The following is a 16344-nucleotide window of genomic DNA, read 5'->3' as shown; positions in this document are numbered from 1 at the left end:
GAATGAGGCAGGGACATCTTGAAATAGTCCTATGGGGTAAGTCCCAGAGTTCCTCTTCCACAGATGAAGAAATGCTCAGAGACAGCAAGGGACTGGGTGACCAGAAAACATGTGGCAGCATCAGGACCAGCTGTGGCTGTGTACACATGGGCAGACCAGGACTTCTGTTCAGTCCCAGTGGACCCCAGCAATGCCAGCCCTGGGTCCCCTCTTGTGCCTCTCACTGGTGACGTACTCTGTCTCCCTTTCCTTGGAAGGGAAGTTGGTCTCAGGAAGTGGAACTCACCCACCTGTCATTAACAAGCCAACTGCAAATGTTTCTCCTGAGTTCGGAGGCAGTGGGAGGGGCAGAGAGCGCTTTACGGGATGAGGCTCTGGCAGGGCCTCCCGGTACCCAGGTTTCTCGGAACTAAGCCAGGCCACCTGCCAGTCTCATGGTCCCCACCAAAAGACAAGTGAAGTAAAAGCCCCCATGGGAATAAGGAAAGTGTCCCGTGTGTTCCAGCTAGCTCACAGGACCCCAGGAATTCTCATACTCAGAGATCATAGTGTCGGGAATTGAGCATCTCTAGCCCTTCATCTCCGCCATTATCATCACTGTCATCCCCGTTATCATCACCATCACTACCATCACCATTATCACCACTGAGGCCATCATTATCACCCTCACCCCCACCATTATCACCACCATCACCTTCATCATCACCTTCCTATCATCAGCTAATCTCTGCACCTCTGCTTCCTCGTATTAAAATGGAAAGGAATGCATCATCGTGCATGTCTCTTCCAGCTCTGTAATTCTGACAAGCCAAGGTGGAGTTTCTTAGTCGCTTAGTGTTCTTGGGGAAATAGGATGTGCCAAGTTGGTGTAAAAGAGTCAGCAGCCAGAGAAGGTTTTCACTCTGTGGTGAGAATTTATAAAGCTTCCAGAGACCTGCCAAAGATGTCCAGGAGCTGCCTACTCCTTGAAAGCCAGCCCCTGGCAAGGCTGCTAGCCCTTCTCCAGGCATTTTATCTCCTGGAAAGCAAGAGTACAGCCCTACTTTTAAGATCTCCTGTTTGACAGCATAGTCTAGAGTGTGAGTTCAGGTTCTACCCAACCCCAACCCCAAGGGCTAGTGTGGCTTCTAGGAGGAGGACCCTGTGGGGCAGCCTCTCAGAGAAGTGTGCAGAGGTCGAGGATCTGGGGAAAAAAATCCATGGAAGAAACCAAAAGAGTCCAAACAGCCCGATTCTCTGTATGCAGACGGCACCTGAGTCTTGGAGATTTAGTTTGTCCCCACTTGGTTTTGGAATCACAGCTCCCTCTGAGTTCTGCCGCCATCTCTGCAGGGAAGATGACATCCCAGACCTCAGCATAGATGCTTAGAGCCTCAGTGCTGGAGGACTACAAGGTCCCCTGGTCACATCTGTGGACATTCAAGCTCTGGGCTTTCTAGCTGTCATCCAAACACTTTTGGTTCTTACTTTGCAGACTGTTTTACTCCTCTTATCTCCTGAGGCAGGGACTACCTCTCAGAAAGCTCCTACTCTGTGTTCCTCACTGTGGGAGAACATGATGGAGGCTTGGAAAGGCTAATTGGGGAAATCTACTACCACCTTCATTCTCTCAGACGCCAGTGATGATGGCTATATCTTTTCTAAATCAGTTCCTGAGCAGCTGACAATACAGGGACCCCAGCCAGTGCCCAAGAAGAGTCAGAGGGTAAGGTGGGCATGCTACTGAGGAGGGGCGTATCACAAGTGTGGATGGGTTATGGGAAGTGAGGTACCATGAAGGGGTGGATTTATTTGGAGGCCATAAATGTGGAAGGGTGGGTGTGTCATGGGAGAGAAAAATATGTCATGAAGAGGTCAGGGTATGCATGGCATAAGGAACAGGTCTAAAGGAGGGATGTGTGGGTGACAAGGATCTATCTTAGAGGGATAGGACCAGAGCAGAGGGCAGGGCAACCATCTCCTTTACCCAGGGTCTCCCACCAACAAATCTGACCATGTTTATGAAGCCTACAGTCATAATCTCCAGGCAGGCTGGTAGAAAGGATAGAACAGACCAAGAAAATGGATATAGAGAGGCCACAGTCCACACAACTATGGTCATCAGTGGCTGTGAGTGTCTGCTGGCTCTCCTCTGGCACCGTGGTTGGGGAGAAAAGCTGGAATGAATTGTCAGCTTCCACCCAGGGATCTTGCCAGCAGCTCTGCCTAGGCTGAACATAGTCCCTTTCCACCTCACCCCAGCCCTACCTAGCAGCCACTGGCTAAGGGCCTGTCTGAAACTGGAGACCTTACACATGCCATTCTGACTTACACCCCCTTGAGAGGGCTCTGAAGAGGAAACTGAGGCAGGGAGTGTGTGTATTAACTGCCAGGCTGACATGACTTTGATTTCCGGTTTTGTATCTTTTCCTCTCCAGCTCGGTTGGTAAGGTAGAGTGACAGACTGGGGGGTCTTATTCCCCCAGTACCACTGCTGGGGAAATCATTCTGCCAAGAGCTGAGTCAGCTGGGTGGGGAGGGACTCAGGTCAGTGTGATATGAGGGTTCCAGTTGGGATTTTCCATCAGATTCTCTTAGGTTCCTATGATGTTCTCAAAGGTTGGGCTAGACCATATGGAACTGCCATGGGTGTTATTAAAAGGAATTGAAGGACTTGGGGGTGCTGCTCAGTGGAAGAGCATTGATCTTGCATGTTTGTGGTCCTGAGCTTGATCTCTAGCTTTGACTGTGCTAATAACTGAGTGTATCAACATTGAGTGGTTTAATCTAACTTGATTGAGACAAAGAGCCCAGAAACCTGTGCTGGGCTCTTCTCTATAGTCTGAGACATCATCAACACAAAGGCCAGACGTAAGCACTTCGGCAGGGGCTGCAGGAGATGACCTTGATCACCTTAATGATGCTGTGACTTCATTTCTGGAGTTTCATTGCAGCTGAGACCAATCTTCCTGAAACAATGGCTCTATCTTAAGAGGCTATCACCCACCGGAGGCTGGGTGAGTGCTAGAACGCCCGGCTGTGTTCCTTTGTCTAGAGAGCGGGTCTGTGGAGAGTTCATGGCACTCTGTCCACCAACCCCAAGGATGCTCAGCCTCCCCACTTCTCTCTGAAAGTACTCGTGTTAGCCAAAGGTTCTTGGCCAAAGCTTGGGTATAAAGTCCTAACAGAAATTCCTATGGGCTTTGTCAGGGGCCAGTGGAGAGAGGTGTGAGGTAGACACACTTGCCTGGAAATCCTGCTTCTGCTGCTTCCAGGGGGTTGGTGACTTCAGGCAGGTGCCTTGGTTTCCTTAGCTGTACAATGTGGATCCTAATAGTGCTTCCTCCAGGGGAATGGAATGGTGTATGGAAGGGCTCAGGAGATGTGAGTTAGGGTCTACTAGAGCATGAAAGCATCAGCTGTGTGTTTTGCACCTGTGGTGGTATTGTGTTCCCCGAAATATTGTGCACGCTAATAAGCATAACTGGGGTCAGAGAACAGGACGGCCACAATATTAAACATAGAGGTTAGGCAGTGGTAGTACATGCCTTTAATCCCAGCACTCGGGAGGCAGAGCCCAGCGGATCTCTGTGAGTTCAAGGTCACATTGGAAATAGCCAGGCATGGTGACTCACACCTTTAATTCCAGAAAGTGAGCCTTTAATCCCAGGGAGTGATGGCAGAAACCAGAAAAGATATATAAGGCGTGAAGACCAGAAACTAGAAGCATTTGGCTGGTTTAGCGTTCAGTCTTTCAAGCCGCAGTTCAGCTGAGAGCCAATGGGATGAGGACACAGAAGCTTGCAGTCTGAGAAAACAAGATCAGCTGGGGAATTGGTGAGGTGAGGAAGCTGTGGCTTGTTCTGCTTCTCTGATCTTCCAGCGTTCACCCCAATACCTACCTCAGGTTTGATTTTATTAATAAGACATTCTAAGATTCCTGCTACTTTGCGCCTACCATGGAGCCAGCACTCCAAGCCAAGGCTTGAGGAATATTCTTGCTGTTTCCTTCTTTGCTCTCCCCAAACCCACCCCCCCCCCCCCCCCCCCCCCCTGTGCTGGCTGCACCATGGGTGGTCCTAGGCCACTGCAGGACTGTCTCCCTGTGATAGCTCTGGGTCACATAGGGTCAATTGGGGCTGGCAGCTGTCCACTCTCCCTGCTGCTGAGAGGCTCGGGTCTCTCATCTCACAGGAGACTGTGTAAACACTAAGCATCCACAGCTATTTGCATGGACCCAGAAGCACTCAGCTGGGAGCCTCAAGCCTGTCTGCAGCATCCTAGCATGGAGATGCATGCCCCAGGAACCAGGTCTGCTAGGAAACGAACATGCCCACAGGAACCTGTGTGTGTGGTGCATTAGAGACATTCAACGTTTCCTCTCCCAAACCCTGTCCCCATAAGCTTTTCTGTTTTCTCATAGCATTTCCCATATTCCCTATGGACTCCACAGGACTGCTGTGAACCTTCGCCTATTATTCTGCCAGCAGAGAATCATACCTCCTTCCTGCCTAGCTTGAGTAACTGTGGGCACTAGGAAGCACAGTGTCCATCACAGGGCCTTGGAATGTGGACACTCTGTGAATTCTGCCTCTCCAGACGCCCTTTTCCAAGATGGACCAGAGAGGCAGCTTATAGAGCATCGGCTGGGGAAGAGAACATGGAAGCTGATAGGTCATTTAAGGCTGGGTTAACCCAGTCCCATTCTTACATCTTGGGGTGTGCATGTGCATGCTCTCTTGCACTTGTATACATGTGCATGTGGAGACCCAAGGTTGATGTCAGGAGCCATCCTGGACTGCTTTCTACCCTTTTCAATAAGGTGGGAACCTCTCAGTCAAGGCCTGAGCTCCCTGGTACAGCTGCTTTTGCTAGCTAGAGATCTCTGAGGATCCTCTGCCTCCACTTCTGAGGCTGGTGTTGCAGGTGGACTACCATGCCCACCTGACATTACTTGGGTTTCTGGGAATCCGAACTATTGTGCTAGCACTTGCTTGCTGACATCTTGAAAAAGTCCTTTGACACCTCAGCCCTTGCGGTTGTTATAACAAGTCCCACAGGGTGGCTTCCATGCAACCAAAGCTTATCACGTCAAACTGTGGATGTCAGGATGCCAGTATCCTGGAGTCTGTCCAGGGTCCTCTCCTGGGCATATTCTGTGTCCTCACATGTTGGGAAGAGGACTAGAGTGCTCTCTAGACCCCTTTTATAAGGGAATTAACCCCATTTATGAGGGTTCCACACTCAAGGCCTAATTGCTTCCCGAAGACACCCACATTAGTTCAACACCCATAGAGGGTCCGTAGACATTCTGTCCACCATGATGAGACTCTGGACAAGACCCACATGTGGTGATGGCCACATATTGGCCAAAAGGACCTGAGACAGGAACTCACTGCTCTGGGCCCCTGGGCCCTGGTCTGAGTGTGCTGAGGAGTATACCACATCCTCTGCAGTAGCCGAAGGATCAAAAAATGCCTTGTAAGCCCCTGATTCCGTTCTTTTTTGGAGGGTTTTGAGGGTGGAGAGTAGTGGGGGTTGCTGTTTTCATTGGCAGTAAAGGGTCCAGTCAGCATTCCCCAGTTTAGCCTGGAATCAGACTCACCGGGGCCGTCTCCAGACGCACAGAAGGCATGGTACTCAGCCCAGGATCATCTGAGACCAGTGATGAGGGGAAGGGAGGGTGGTGCTGTGGAGAAGCATAATTCACTCTAACAGCTCACACTAACGGCTTCCCAACCTTCTCTTTCTCTGCTGAGTGAGTGGCCTGCACTCCACCCTACCCGCCTCCCAGGGTCCTGGGCAGTGACATGCGTAGACATAGAAAACAGAATTGTGGCTGGGTCTGGAGGAGTGGGGGGGGGGGGTGCAGGGTGAGTGTCGGTGGGGTGCCCAGCTTCAGTGTGGAAGTAGCCCTAGGAGTAGCTGATGGTTGCCCTCAGCGAATGTGCTCTTGGCACCCGGCCGAGCACTTTAAAACCATTCAGATGGTAACTTTGATATTGAGTGTATTTTGTCACAATAAAGTAAAATGTAAACAAAACTAAGGTAAGTTCCTAGTCTGGAAAGCAAACCCCTCAAAAAGGGTTCGTGCATCTTCCTTCCCCTAGGAACAAACTCAGAAGGCCCTCTGTGTTTGCGTTCTTAAAGTCCAATGAAGAATTCTTCCCCCTAAGCAATGTATGAAGGAGACAGATAGGACACCCAGGGCTGGGGCTGAGGGCCAAGAATAAAGGTACTGGATGAGAGTCAGGGCTAAAATTGGGCTCAGTCACCTTAGAGCTGCTATCGGCCCAGACAGAATTGTTGTAGAATATTAAAGATGTGTTGCATTTGTTTATACTGTGGAACATTTGTTTAATGATACAAAGATGTGTTGCATTCTTTTATGTTGCATTTGTTTAACTCTGTGAAGCTGTGTTACTTTGCCTGTCTAAAACACCAGATTCTTAAAGAGTTTCGTGGCCAATAGCAAGGCAGGAGAAAGAATGGTTAGGGCTGGCAGACAGAGAGAATAAATGGGAGAAATCTGGGAAGAGAGATCAAGGAGTGAGAGAAGAAAGGGCCAACCACACAGCTACACAGCCAGACACAGAACAGGAAGGAAAGAAGAGATATTCAGAAATAGAGAAAGGTAAAAGTCCAGAGACAAAATTAAGAAAAGCTGTATAGAAACAAGCCAAAGCTAAGGCTGGGCATTTATAAGAAAGAATAAGACTCCGTGTGTATGTATTTGGGAGCTGGGTGGCGGGCCCCCCAAAGAGCAAAAGAGGAAAGAGGAAAAAAAGAAAAAGAAAAGAAAAGAAAACGACTACACAGAATGTGTTGAGAATCTGTGTCCTCTTCTGAAGGCCAGAGTTAACGTCTCTGACCACATCTTAGAATCCATGATCTCTGTGAGGCCCTGGGAAGTGAGGATGGCCCCACTGGGCATCTGTGTGAGCCAGCATACTGGAACCACTCTCTATGGTTGTATTTCTAAGAATAAAGCAGGTTCAAGATGGCTGAATCTCACTGAAAGCCAGGAGTTTGACCGCAAAAGGACAGAGGAAAAAAAACTCACAAGTTATGCACATAAACAAGAAGGGAGGAGGCCCTGATTAAGAGGACAGCCTCACCAAAAGTGAAGAGAGCCCCATTGGCCTGCATTCTGCCATCTCATTGAATGTCCAGTGAGTTTTCACTCTGCTCCAAGGTGATGGATAATGGGTTCTCAAAGGACATGATGGCAATATTAAAGCTAGATGTAGTGTAATGGTGCGCTTCTGTAAACTCAGTTCTGGGGAGGCAGAGGCAGGAGGATGGGGTTTGAGGCAAACCTGGGATATGTAGGGAAACCTTCTGTCCAGAAAAGAGGGAGCAGAATATAAATGTATTACATAGTATCACAGTTATTAAGCAAATGACAAAAGCTGTAATACTAAATCCTTAGTGGCATCATCCCAAGAACATTCTCTGTGTCTCCCAGCAAGGGTGCCGTGAATGGAGGGTTTGAATCACCAGTTTCCAAACTGTGTGCCCTAGAATCCCTTAGGTGACCAGCTCATTGGGAAAAGCAAGTAATGATCAGGAAAGTCTGGGAAATGTTTCAAATTGTATTTGCCTCTCAGGACTACAGGTCAGCATATTATAAGATGTAAAAATTCTTCTTACCCAGAATTTCCCCAATTTTTTTCTTTCTCTTTCTTTCTTTCTTTTTTGTTTTGTTTTGTTTGTTTGTTTTTCGATACAGGGTTTCTCTGTGTAGCTTTGGAGCCTGTTCTGGAACTCACTCTGTAGCCCAGGCTAGCCTTGAACTCCGACTGCGTCTGCCTCCTGAGTGCTGGGATTAAAGGCGTGCGCCACCACCCAACCCCAATTTTTTCTATAAAAATCTTTGTCCAGGCTCTGCCATCATATGGGATGGTAGTTCATGAACTATATTTAAGAAGCTGCTCATGTCAACCTCTCAGACCCCTTGAATTTCCCCAGGGTTCACAGATGGTTGTTATTCATGCTTAGGAATGAGTACATCTTCTAGGGGAAGGAGACTTAGTCTGTGGGCACCAGAAATGAGTATGGTGAGAGCTAGTCACAGGCGTCTGGTGTGGTGGAAGTGAGGTAATTTCCCTGACATCTAAATGGAGGATTTATCTACTTCTTGGGTCTGTGGTAGGGACCCCTTGCAAGTCTCCTGGCCAGGGCTGAGCTCCCTACCAGACAGATAAGCTAAGCAGCCAGTGCCAGAGAAGGATATCCCACAGAAGAAAGGCCCATGCTTGGGGTCAGAAACATTAGCTAACAGAACTGGGATTAAGAGATTTGTGTCGACGGTGGCCAGGCAAAGGAAGGCGGCAAGCGGGCCAGACGTTAATGCTCCAGAAGTTGGCAGAGCCCGTCTTCCAGACACAAGCAAGCTGGGCTTAGTGCCGATCTACAGTCCTCGCTACTCAGAAGGCTGCGTTAGAAAGAGTAAAAGGATTATACAGTGAGTGAGTGTTCAAGGCCAACTGAACACAAAAAGTAACAAGAGGAGACTGGGAATGGAGCTCAAGGGTAGAGCGCTTGCCCAGCCTGGGCAAGTTCTAGAACCAGAACACCTGGGACCTCTGCTCTACTCTGACTACTGCAAGATCAAGGATTTTAGACTACAAGAGAGTGAGCGAGTAGGTGTTGTGTCTGTTTCTCTGTGCCTGGCTAGTTTCACTAAACACGGAGTCCTCTGCTTCAAGCCATGTTTCTGCTAAGGTAGGGAGTCCATGCTTTTTATGACTGCATAGCCTTCCAGTGTATGAGTGTCACATCTTCAGCCACTCACCCGGCAGGGGCCTTCACAGTATCACGGCTATTACGAATAGTGTCCAGCCTCGTGTGCTTTTAAAAGCCACCTGTAGTTTGGGAAGGGAAAGCTGTCCTATCACCAGGGACATTCCATTCTTGGGTGATCTGAGGTCCTCTTGTGGCCTCCTCGGGCACCAGGCACACAAGTGGTACACAGACATACATGCAGGTAAAATAGCCTTGCTGGACACGGTGGTGCACGCCTTCAATCCCAGCACTCGGGAGGCAGAGACAGGCGGATCTCTGTGAGTTCGAGGCCAGCCTGGGCTACAAGGTAAATTCCAGGGCAGCCAAGGTTAATACACAGAGAAACCTTATCTCAAAAAAAAATAATAAAAATAATTAATTTATTAATCAGTTAATTAATTGGTTAACTAAATTTTAAAAGTAGATGAGAAATAACAGCAAGATTGTCCAAGGTTGTCCTCCAGCCTACACACACACACACACACACACACACACACACACACACACACACGCACGTACCTGCATGCACACATACATACTCACACAGAAAAGAATGAGGGTGCCGGTGCAGGTTGGGGAGCCCTAACTCTGGTCTTCCCTCCACTCCTGCTACTCTAACCCCTCTCCTGTCCCTTTGGCCTTGTGGCCACCGCCTCCACCTCCTTCCTCACAGCTCTCTCCTCTGGCAGGGTGGCTATCTGCGGCCCATCGGCTGAACGAGGCATTTGTCAACTCTAATGGATGGAGAGCCCCAGCCCTGACATACTTCATGCATCCCCGGGGCCTTTGATCTCCTTGTCTACACACACAAATGAGAGGACTACTGAGACATCCAGAACGAGGCACTTGGAATGTCTGGGCAGAGGTGCTTCGGCCTGCAGAAGATAAGAATAATGAGCTGCCATCCCTGGCCATTAGGGCCGGGGCTTTAGGGGACTCTACACAGAAGTGAGTCAGGGAGGCTGGCTTTGAGGGGTCTCCCTGCCATTACTCCTTGTTAGTGGTTTATAGCTGTGGGATGTGGCTCATCCCTCTGGCACCGCCTTCCCCCATTAAGATTATGGTCAACAGTGGCTGATGCTTGTCAAGGTAGGGTCCCATATAGTTACTGTCTATGGTTTCTGGAGTTGGGGGCTGGCTGGGGACAGATACTTTTAGGGCCTGTGGAGGCATAGCCACCTTAGGGAGAGTTCTCCACATGGTTGTAAACCTATACATCTTCTCCCATCTTGCTTCATCTTTGGAGGGACCATGAGAGGGAAAGAGGACTGCTGTCCTTGCTGAAGTCTATATGGGACTGGTAGGAGCCAGCATTTGGGGATGGAGCTCCTTCGAGTGAACCCAAATGATCAAATGGCACCTGAGTCTGGGATCCCATCAGTGAGGTGGACAAAGGTCCCATGAGCTGATTAGGAGAGCAAGCAGCAGTTCTGATCCCACAGCCCTGACCCGTCTGTTCAGCTCCCTCCATTGCCTGTCAGGCTCTCATCCTGGGTGTCACTGGGACAGGTGTGTGGTGCCAGGTGGACACATCCCGACAATATGCTTTCTTCCTCCATTAACCCGGTAGCATCTCTTGTTCCTATGGGGTCTGGAAGGGCTTGCGAGGCCATCTAGCTCGCCCCCCGTCTTGCATTTCTGCACGTTGTCTCGGGGAAATCCTCACCTGCCCCCTCCTGGATGTTTCTGCTGATGGGTTCCTCACATCCTCACATCTTTGACACATTGGCAGCTCTGAGTTCTTTCTGTGTTGGGCTAATACCCGTTGGCCCAGAGTATTGGGTTCTCGGCTTGTCTTCCTGGCTAAGCAGAACAAGCACAGCCCGTCTCCAGGGCTCTTGTGTGGAGTCACTGCTAGTTCGTGACAGGTCTTGCTCTACACCTATCAAATGGTGGGGTGACTTCAGGTATTGTCTATTCCACTCTGCTCAGGCCATCACAAATCTTAGATCGCCTTCCCATGCATTAGAAAGATGCCTTTCCCAAGCCACACTACTGCCACCTGGTGGACGTAGGCTGTAATGCCCCTATGATGAAGCCCAGCTTTTCTTACTTTCCTACTGTCTGAAAACTTCAACACTCATTGGGGTCACACACACACCCAATTTTCTTCCCTACCCTCGTGGCTCACTTTCTGGACAAGACCTGCTAAGGAACTCCACCCTGTATCCTTATACTTGCAGCATCCTTCTCCTTCCACAGCCTGGCCAGGATGGTGCTGAGTGGGGATTTGCATGAATCCAACGGTCCCTTTTGAAGCCATGTGCAGAGCCAACATTGGGAATCACCATTCTTAGCCAGCCTGAATGTCCTCCTGTGGAGTGTCCAGCCCTGTGGGGCCGGATCCTGTCACAGACCACAAGACTGGCATGCGTCAGCTGCCAGGTCACAGTCCTTGACCACATCAAGCATCCTTAAGGGGCTGTGGTGGTCTCACCTGCAGTTTGGGAAGGGAGAGCTGTCCTATCCACCAGGTACAGGGTGGGGGGGGACACACATAAACACAACAGGATAGATGTGAGGTCACTGTCCATGTCTATGTCTGAGAGTCCCTTTCCATTCCTGGTCACTGCCTGGAAGAGGGATCTAAGTTTCAGCGACCTCTTTGCCCTGTCTCTGCTGTACCCAGAACTTGCTCAGCTGGTTGACAGGCTGGTTGACAGGCTGGTTGACAGGCTGGTTGACAGGCTGGTTGACAGGGTCCTCCTCAGCAGTGGAGTGAGTCAGGAGAACTAGGAAGGCCCTTCAGATGCCATGAATTCTTTACAACATGTCTGTTTCAGTCACTGCATCACTGTCTTGAATTTCTGAGATGCCGGGGCAGCCAGCCTGCCTCTGACTACTCATGTGCCTCCCATCCCAGCCCTGACCCCGTCCTCCTTAGTGCCCCTCCTGGGCACCACAGTCCTAGACTCCCCGCATCCCACACTATGCAGCCCACAGTCTGAGCCTGGACACCATCCAGAGTGGAGTCAGGATAGGGCCCAGCTCTCCACAGAGCATTTGAGCCAATTAAAATGACAAATGACTGACGCTTATCTTGCTCGCCTCCTCTGCCCTCTCCGCCTCCACTCTGCATTTGGACCTTCCCTTCCAGGGAAATGGACTGGGAACACCTTCACTCCTCCAGGCCTGGGAACCTTCCAGAGTCGGTGGTGATGGCCTGGCTGCTCCTCTCCCTCCCTACCAGTCCACTAGTGTTCTGGGGACCTTGCTCAGCCTAGGAGGACAAGGAGGAGGCAGAGAAGATAGGGAGAAAATAAGACCACTGGCACACAAGGATGGGGCAGAGGAGGGAGGCAGGTGTCCTCCCCAGTCACCATCCACCTTACTTTTTGAAACAGGGTCCCTCACTGAGCTCAGCAGCTCTCCAGTTCAGTAGAGTAGCCTATGGATGGATACCCCTCTTGGCCTCCCCAGCATGAAGATGACAGTAATACACCATTGCACCTGGCTTTTTTAACCATGTTTTTTCCCCCTTTCTTTTCTTTTTTTAAAAGATTTATTTATTTATTATGTATACAGAAGAGGGTGGCAGATTTCATTACAGATGGTTGTGAGCCACCATGTGGTTGCTGGGAATTGAACTCAGGACCTCTGGAAGAGCAGTCAGTGCTCTTAACCTCTGAGCTATCTCACCAGACCCTAACCATGGGTTTTGAGGTTCAAACTCTGCACATTACAGCCTAAGCCATATCTCTGGCTCCCAAAGACTGTTTAAATTTTTTTCCTTTTTTTTTTTTTTCAATAATTTATTGGGTTAGGAATGTTGCTCAGTTGTTTTTTTTTTTTTTTTTAAAGATTTATTTATTTATTATGTATACAGAAGAGGGCACCAGATCTCATTACAGATGGTTGTGAGCCACCATGTGGTTGCTGGGCATTGAACTCAGGACCTCTGGAAGAGCAGTCAGTGCTCTTAACCTCTGAGCCACCTCTCCAGCCCTAAATTTTTTAATATAGAAATCCTTGGAGCTTATTTTAAGCTCTGGCCTTTGGGCCTTGGAGTTCTAGCAAAAAGATGTGAAATTATGGTGAAGATGACCATCCCCCACCTTTGCCTTTCAGAAAAGAGAGACATCCTGCCTAGAAGAGAGCAGGCTCCTTGGAAGCAGAGGGCTGGGGGGGACAGACGGTCACGTGCACACCCATCTCTCGGGTAGGCCAACTCCAGGGAGGCCCCTCTCCAAGAAAGTCTTTGCAGGAATCCTGTCCACCAGCAAAGTCCTTCTGCAGAAAGAGTCCCGTTTCTGGGGAGGACTGCCTACAGAGGAGGATAGCAGGTGGGGACAGGAGACATGGGTGGCGTGTTATTAGTGTTCAGCAATGCCTTTCCTGGCACACCCTCCTCAAGACATTATTCTAACTTCCCTACGGCTCATATTTCCACCTCAAAGTTTAGCTGATTTAAAGATCTCACAATCATCATCAACAAAAAGTTTATTTGAGATCTAAATGGGAGAACATCCCTTTGCTCCTACTATGGCCCCCTGATGAACTCCTTCTCATCCTTCAAAACCCAGTCCAATTTCCCCCTTTCTATGTGTCCTGCCCTCTTTACTCTGTGAGGCTATAATTGTTCCATTGATTCTGTGAATATTTCATGAATGTCTGCTGCATGCCGGGCACTGATGACCCAGGGAATGGCTGAGGTAAATAGGAGGAAAGAAATCGTTCCCTCTTCTGGGCATGTGTTTAAGTTGAAGATAACAGACATAGAAATATCCTTAAAACAGTAGATCCTAGCCATGGGGGTGCACATCCGTAAACCCGGCACTGGGGCAGGAGGGGCAGGAGAAGGAGGGAGGGGCAGGAGAGGAAGGAGGGGCTGGAGGGGCAGGAAGGGAAGGAGTTCAGGGCCATCCTTGGCTACATACTAAGTTCAAGGTAAGCCTGGTCTACTTGAAACTGTGTCTCAAATTAACAATAACAGAGGCTTTTAGACTCCTTCCCCCTGCCCCCCCCCCAACACACACAGAGCTTCCTTTAGTTTCCTGTGCTAAGCTTCATATGTGGCCTCCAGATAGGCTGGGCAGGCATTACTGATCCTCCCCAACACCCAACTTCATACCGAACGCCTCTCCCTCTGAGATGACTCGGGGTTCACAGATCCCCAGCTCCTTGGACCTAAGCTATTGCAGCAGTCCCCTACTGACCACCCCTCTACTGACCACCCCTCTACTGACCACCCCTCTACTGATCAACAACTACTAAATCAGCTTCCTAGGCTGGCAGCCTGGGCCCTGCAGGAACCCGCTTCCTTCCTGTGGGTGATGTGCAGCTCAGTGCAGGCTCAGTCATGGGTCCCATAATGGTGGGGCTGAAAGGAGTTCAGAGATCCATCAGCTGCCCCGACCACCCACAGAGATGGCAGGTAGCCCCCTATAGAGCAGGGACACAGTGTAGACAATGGGCTCTCAGAAACCCAGCAGGGTGAGTAGATTGGACACTCCTTGCTTGCTTATAGCATGCATGCATGCTCAATAGTGACTGACCACCTTGGCACTGGATTCACAGTCAGCCTGGTCCCTTCATCCCTGCTAGAAGGATGGTTTAACCAAGCGGTACAGCTAACCCACACACCCACAGCCTTTGACCTCAGAGGACATGTATAGAGCATGGGAGCACAGGGCAAGGGCACCAGCCTGAGGGCTTGTATAGAGGCACCAGCTCTCTCAGAGACAGAGTTGCGCAGCTCTTGCCTTGGCCAGGCACTGAGCACACCATGCCTACCACAATGATTATGAGCATCTACTGTGTGCCAGGGACAGGGCTGGATGATTGACACACTTGGATCATTGTCATCCTCTGAGTAGTCTCACCAAGCAGGCATCATTACTTTCACCTCCCAGGTAGAGGGATGGAGGCTTAGGGGACTCACCCTGCAGCTAGGCATAGCTCCTGCACTCGGCATCCGCCCTACACCCCTGACTTGGACCTATCTAAATCCTATGGTCTGCTCTTTGTCCACGACACTAGCCTTCTTCCTGATGGAGCCCCAGCAGATGGTCTGAGAGACCAGCTCCTCCCATACTTAGAGTCCCAGGGCTGCTGCTGACGACAGAATCTAGTTCAGGTCAGAGACTGGTGGTCCCATTCCCAAGCCAAGTGCTCATCCACCTGGGGCACCAGCCTGGAGCAGTGGACCATTAGCAAAATGAGGGGAGACAGTGGCCTTACCTGTCGCTCAGCCCACTAATCACAGGGGTGTGGAGGAAAGTATGCCTAGGTCTGAGGTCAGGAGAAGCAACCAGAAGCAAGTCTGCCCCGACCTGGGGCCATGGCCTTGGCCTGCCTCTCTCCTCTAGGCCTCAGCTGCCCTTTCCAGGCTTGGAAGGGATCTGTTAAACTTCGAGCACAGAGCGCTCACTCGGAGGCCAGAGATCAGTGCTCCCTAACCCAGCTTAGCTACCTGGAGCCAGCTGTTCCCTTTAAGCCTCAGGTGTTTTTCATACATAAGGAAGGTATGACAGTCACATACCCCATCCTTACTGTGCAGATAGAGTGGGTAATGTCTTCAGGGGCATTAGCACTGTGTAGAGGGATACCCTGTATGTTAACCACCCCCCTGCAGAATACTTCCAAAATAGCAATGCCATTGTCAAGAAACAAGCATCTATAGAATGTTGCCAGCTGCCTTGGCCCTGCAAATGTCCTTGTGCCTTCCCAGGGTCACAGACCGGCTGAGCACCAGGGGAACAGGAGCTCACAAGCCCTTTCCCAGAATGGGCTGTTTCTCATCACCAACCCCTTCCACACACAACAAACGAGAACTTTCTGGCTCCCCCAGGGCAGTTGCAGCTGCTGCCTGAGACATCCCAGTGCCCTTGAGAAGGCAGCTCAAGGGCGTGAATTTAGCCTGATTCCATCCTGGGCCTCCCCTTGTCCTGCAGCCCTCGACCTTGAAGATGTAGCATGCTGTGTGGGCTGGACCGGGCCAATGTGACAGTGGGCAAGAAATGGGAGCTGGAGACCGTGAGCTCAGCAACGGTGGGGGTCAAGGCCAGAAAACAGAGATACAGGCCAGGAGTAGGCTTCAGCAGCCTCATGGAAATAAACACATTTCTTTAGTTCCCTCATCTTGGGACCTCAAACTACTTCCCAAGCACAAGTTCCTCTCACACCCTAGCATCCTAGTGCGCATCTGTGCATCCCAGAGATTTCACACCCATGTGTTGCTGCAGTGGACCCCCGAGATTATTCACCACCTTCTAACTCCTAGCCTTCTCTGAGCTCTACAATCAGTTTGACTGACATGCATGGGCTTTGTGCCCTCCCAATTCAGGTCAGAGTCCTGAACATCACTGGATTTGGACAGGGGATCTTCGAAGGGGTAAAATCATTAGGCTGGGCTCTCATCCAGTATGGCTGGTGTCCTTATACAAAGAGATCAGGGCACAGGCATACACAGAGGGACACTGTGTGAGAACATGGGGGAGGATGGCACACCAAACAGCGAGGTCCTGGAGGAGCTAGCCACAGCCTTGATCACAAGCACCCAGTCTGCAGAACTGTGAGAAAATAAATGTCTATTGTTTGAGCTGCCAAGGCTGTGACCCTTTACTGTGCAGCAACAGA

Source organism: Onychomys torridus, chromosome 9, assembly GCF_903995425.1.
Source record: "Onychomys torridus chromosome 9, mOncTor1.1, whole genome shotgun sequence".
In the NCBI taxonomy this organism is placed as follows: domain Eukaryota; kingdom Metazoa; phylum Chordata; class Mammalia; order Rodentia; family Cricetidae; genus Onychomys; species Onychomys torridus.
This window is presented reverse-complemented; position numbering follows the sequence as displayed.